The sequence below is a fragment of the Salvelinus sp. IW2-2015 genome, linkage group LG6.2 (assembly GCF_002910315.2).
Source record: "Salvelinus sp. IW2-2015 linkage group LG6.2, ASM291031v2, whole genome shotgun sequence".
Taxonomy (NCBI): domain Eukaryota; kingdom Metazoa; phylum Chordata; class Actinopteri; order Salmoniformes; family Salmonidae; genus Salvelinus; species Salvelinus sp. IW2-2015.
The window spans coordinates 3,843,422-3,849,500 of record NC_036846.1 but is presented as its reverse complement, the minus strand read 5'-3'; positions in this window follow the sequence as shown (position 1 = coordinate 3,849,500).

Sequence of the window (6,079 nt, the reverse complement as noted above, 5' to 3'; positions counted from 1 at the left end):
TACCCCGATAGAGGGCAAGAGAGAGAGAGAGAGAGAGACAGAGAGAAGAGAGAGACAGAGAGCCAACGAGCGAAATAGAGAGCGAGATCTGTTCAAATCTTTGTCTTTAATTTTTTTAATCCTGTCGTTAAGAGGATTTCATCAAAATGTTACTATACCCCCCCCCCCCCCACCTCACTACACACAGTCAAACATGTGGACACACACACACACACACACACAACACACACACACACACACACACACACACACACACCACACACACACACACACACACACACACACCATCTACGCTGTCTCATTCTCACTAATCCAACAGGAGAGGCTTTAGTTACACATACAATACTTTTTATACGCAGTGCCAAACATGTTTCTGAGCCTAATTGTTTTATTTTAAAAACATGGATTCATTCAGATGTGGTTTTCATATTGAATTTGCTCTAGGCTACATAGGAACTTCTCACCATTGATTAGGAGCTGAACATTTGGAAAGCACTGGCAGCCATATGGTGTGAGTGAGTGATAGAGAGAGCAAGGGAAACTGTCAATTTCTTACGGGATGGAAGAGGCTTTATCTCCATTGATACACACCACACGTACAAACACACGCACACAGATTTCGATGTAGGGTGGTGGGGGCTGTATGGAGGAAACTATTGTGAGAGCTCAGAAACATAAGGGGGGGGGGGTCGGGTTAGCATGAGGGATGAGAGAGCGCCACATCTGTTCAGATTGAGTGCGAGTGAGAGAAGAGAGAGTGCGAGAGATCATCGAAAGAAGGACTAAAAGTCAGGGAAGAAGAGCTGGTAAGCATAGGATAAACTGCATTTTATCTTTTTGTCTAATGCTGCTCTGTCAATCATTAACTGTCGTATGTGTGTACACACTTTGTTTCTATGTATGCACTAGTTTGTTATGTTTCCAGTATCGGTGTACAGATGTATTTAGCTTTAACTGGTATTATATGTTTCTCACCCTCTCTCATTAGTAGATTAGCAGTATGTATATTAGCATGTACAGTATATTCTTTTTAGCTAATGTGTTTCTCTGCCATATTGTCTGACAGGGGTGTTAGAACAATTTGTGCGTGATGCATCATGCACTGAACCAGATGCTGGGTCCAGGTCCAGAGTGCGTGTTTAGAACCCAACATAATTAAAGAATCCATTCATTAACACCCATTGACCCTCTGCACTTTCATGACTCAACCACCACATATGCCACCCTCCTACTGTCCCCTCCCTTATTTTCTTATTGTCTTCTTTCTTTCTGTATAGCCTACCTTTTCTCTGTCTCTCTCATCCTTTATTATCTCCCTTCATCCTTGAAACAAAGGCCGAGACACACAGCTTTTATTCTCCCGTTCTCCCTCTATCTGTCCTTGAGAAAAGGACTGAACCCCCATTCCACTTATCTCATTACTTTACAACTGTCCTCCACCGTCCCTATATCCCTCCATCCATCTCCCTTTTGCCCCCCTTCTTAACTAAATGACACCAGCTAATTTAATTAAAGCACACATTTCTCTCAGCCCCTTACAACCCCCCCCATCCCATCCACTTTCCATCTGCATTTAAATCCAGTGTCTTCTTGTACACACTAACACAACCCTCCCTACTTATTTTATGTTAAATGTTCTTCATCTCCTGATTAGATATTTCTTGATTCATTTGCCTATTAACATGTACAGTTAAAGTCGGAAGTTTACATACACTTAGGTTGGAGTCATTAAAACTAATTTTTCAAACCACTCACAATATTTCTTGTTACAAACTATAGTTTTGGCAAGTCGGTTAGGCCATCTACTTTGTAATGACACAAGTAATTTTCCAACAATTGTTTACAGACAGATTATTTCACTTATAATTCACTGTATCACAATTCCAGTGGGTCAGAAGTTTACATACACTAAGTTGACTGTGCCTTTAAATAGCGTGGAAAATTCCAGAAAATGATGTTATGGCTTTAGAAGCTTCTGATAGGCTAATTGACAATCATTTGAGTCAATTGAGGTGTACTGTGGATGTATTGAAGGCCTACCTTCAACTCAATGCCTCTTTGCTTGAAATATTCGAAAATCAAAAGAAATCAGCCAAAACTCAGAAAAACAACTATAGCACTCCACAAGTCTGGTTAATCCAATGGGAGAAATTTCAAACCCTGACTATGGTTGCAACTGCACATGGGGACAATGTTTTTTGGAGACAATGTCCTCTGTTCTGATGAAACAAAATAGAACTGTTTGGCCAAATGACCATCATTTTGTTTGGAGAAAAAGGGGGAGGCTTGCAAAGCGAAGAACCCAATCCCAACCATGAAGCACGGTGGTGGCAGCAATCAAGTTTGTGGGGTGGCTTTGCCTGCAGGCGGACTGGTGCACATTACAAAATAGAAGGCATCATGAGGTAGGAAAATTATGTGGATATATTAAAGCAACATCTCTAGACATCAGTCAGGAAGTTAAGCTTGTCGCAAATGGGTCTCCAAATGGACAATGACCCCAAGCATACTTCAAGTTGTGGCAAAATGGCTTAAGGACAACAAAAGTCAAGGTATTGGAGTGGCCATCACAAAGCCTGACCTCAATCCTATAGAAAATTGTTGGGCAGAACTGAAAAAGTGTGTGTGAGGAAGGAGGCCACAAACCTGACTCAGTTATACCAGCTCTGTCTGGAGGAATGGGCCAGAATTCACACAACTTATTGTGGGAAGCTTGTGGAAGGCTACCACAAACGTTTGACCCAAGTTACAAATTTAAAGGCAATGCTACCAAATACAATTGAGTGTATGTAAACTTCTGACCACTGGGAATGTGACGAAATAATAAAAGCTGAAATAAATATATTCTCTCTACTGTATTCTGACATTTCACATTCTTAAAATAAAGTGGTGATCCTAACTGACCTAAGACGGGGAACTTTTAGGATTAAATGTCAGGAAGTGTGAAAACGAGAGTTATAAATGTAATTTGGCTAAGTGTATGTAAACTTCCGACTTCAACTGTATGTACCTCCATCTCCTGACTATCTTCATTGACATTTTCATCTCATCATTATTTTCAGTATAATATTGTATCTTTGCATTATTTTGGCTACATATTTCATTTTCTCAATGATAAAGGAGATTTACTCACTTTTCTGCTGAGTAAAAACTACTAGGCTATACAGCTTCGTTCCGATACAGTGCTGGGCTGTTATGATAATGTATATACCTCTGCATGTTTAAAGTATTATTGAAGCCAACTGACCTCCTTCTGGAAATAATACTGATTAAGACAGACAATTCCAAAGACAATCACCAAACAGTAAGAGAGAAATAATATATACCAGACGCTTTTATCCAAAGCGACTTACAGTCAAGCATGCATACATATGGGTGTCCCAGGAATCAAACCCACTACCATGGCATTACAAGCACCACGCTCTACCAACTGAGCTACAAAGTGATACAGAGACAAAAGTAAGCAGATCTGAGTGACAATGCAGGAGATGCACCAGTAGAGATACACTGTCTCTCTCTTTTTCCTTCATCCCCTCTATCTCAGGGGAAAATGTATGATTGAAAAAACATGCATAGATAGGACTCCCTTTTTTTACAAGGAAGCTTGATCCCCCCTGATCTTTTACCATAACATGTCAAAACAGAGACAAAAAGGGATAAAATGCAGACCGAACAGCAAAATTATCACCACCACTCTTTGTTTAAACCCCTCATTCTGAACCTCAACCACTCAACACAACATCACCCCATTAGTCTGTGGTTTAACTCCACTGACAATATTCAAATTACTTTAATCTATAGAAAATATAAAAAAATATTGTAAAGTAGTTCACCCTGCTGTCTTGACAACGGGGCTGACCATAAGTGTATGTGGTGGTTGAGCGGGGTCAAAGGTGATGTGCTGGAGGGGGAGATGGTTAATTCATGGAGGCTGTATTTTTGGACCCRTGAAACAGGCAAGGGGGTATAAGGTTGAATGTGTGAATGGGGTAGTGTGTCTGGGAATCTGCGAATGCCCCAATTMTGGGGCTGAACTTGTGGTTCCCCAGGCAACTGAGAAACTTTTGGGGCACTCAGCATTGCATGTAGTCTTTGTTTTTCACTCAACATGTAGCATACCTCACAACTGACATCTTTCAGATGTACTGTTTTTTTACACTATTGAACATGGAGGATATCAAATCAAATCCAATTTTATTTGTCACATACACATGGTTAGCAGATGTTAATGTGAGTGTAGCGAAATGCTTGTGCCTCTAGTTCCGACCATGCAGTAATATCTAACAGTAATCTAACCTAACAATTTCACAACAACTACCTTATACACACAAGTGTAAAGGAATGAATAAGAATATGCACATAAAAATATATGAATGAGCGATGGCCGAACGGCATAGGCAAGATGCAGTAGATGGTATAGAGTACAGTATATACAGTACATATGAGATGAGTAATGTAGGGTATGTAAACATTATATAAAGTGGCATTGTTTAAAGTGGCTAGTGATACATTTATTACATACATTTTTCATATTGATTTATTAGAGATGAGTCGAACAGCAAATTATCACCACCACTCTTTGTTTAAACCCCTCATTCTGAACCTCAACCACTCAACACAACATCACCCATTAGTCTGTGGTTTAACTCCACTGACAATATTCAAATACTTAATCTATAGAGTGCTGAAATAAAAAAAATATGTAAAGTAGTTCACCCTGCTGTCTTGACAACGGGGCTGACCATAAGTGTATGTGGTGGTTGAGCGGGGTCAAAGGTGATGTGCTGGAGGGGAGATGGTTAATTCATGGAGGCTGTATTTTTGGACCCTGAAACAGGCAAGGGGGTATAAGGTTGAATGTGTGAATGGGTAGTGTGTCTGGGAATCTGCGAATGCCCCAATTTGGGCTGAACTTGTGGTTCCCCAGGCAACTGAGAAACTTTTGGGGCACTCAGCATTGCATGTAGTCTTTGTTTTTCACTCAACATGTAGCATACCTCACAACTGACATCTTTCAGATGTACTGTTTTTTTACACTATTGAACATGGAGGATATCAAATCAAATCCAATTTTATTTGTCACATACACATGGTTAGCGATGTTAATGTGAGTGTAGCGAAATGCTTGTGCTCTAGTTCCGACCATGCAGTAATATCTAACAGTAATCTAACCTAACAATTTCACAACAACTACCTTATACACACAAGTGTAAAGGAATGAATAAGAATATGCACATAAATATATGAATGAGCGATGGCCGAACGGCATAGGCAAGATGCAGTAGATGGTATAGAGTACAGTATATACAGTACATATGAGATGAGTAATGTAGGGTATGTAAACATTATATAAAGTGGCATTGTTTAAAGTGGCTAGTGATACATTTATTACATACATTTTTCATATTGATTTATTAGAGATGAGTCTGTATGTTGGCAGCAGCCACTCAATGTTAGTGACGGCTGTTTAACAGTTTGATGGCCTTGAGATAGAAGCTGTTTTTCAGTCTCTCGGTCCCCACTTTGATGCACCTGTACTGACCTCGCCTTCTGGATGATAGCGGGGTGAACAGGCAGTGGCTCGGGTGGTTGTTGTCCTTGATGATCTTTTGCCTTCCTGTGACATCGGGTGGTGTAGGTGTCCTGGAGGACAGGTAGTTTGCCCCCGTGATGTGTTGTTGCAGACCTCACTACCTCTGGAGAGCCTTACGGTTGTGGGCGAAGCAGTTGCCGTACCATGCGGTGATACAGCCCGACAGGATGCTCTCGATTGTGCATCTGTAAAAGTTTGTGAGTGTTTTTGGTGACAAGCCGAATTTCTTCAGCCTCCTGAGGTTTGCCATGCAGTCATGAGTAACAGGGAGTACAGGAGGGGACTGAGCACGCACCCTGAGGGGCCCCGTGTTGAGGATCAGCGTGGCGGATCGTTGCTTGTCTACCCTTTCCACCTGGTGGCGCCGTCAGGAAGTCCAGGATCCACTTGCAGAGGGAGGTGTTTAGTCTCAGGGTCCTTAGCTTAGTGATTAGCTTTGAGGGCACTATGGTGTTGAATGCTGAGCTGTAGTCAATGAATATCATG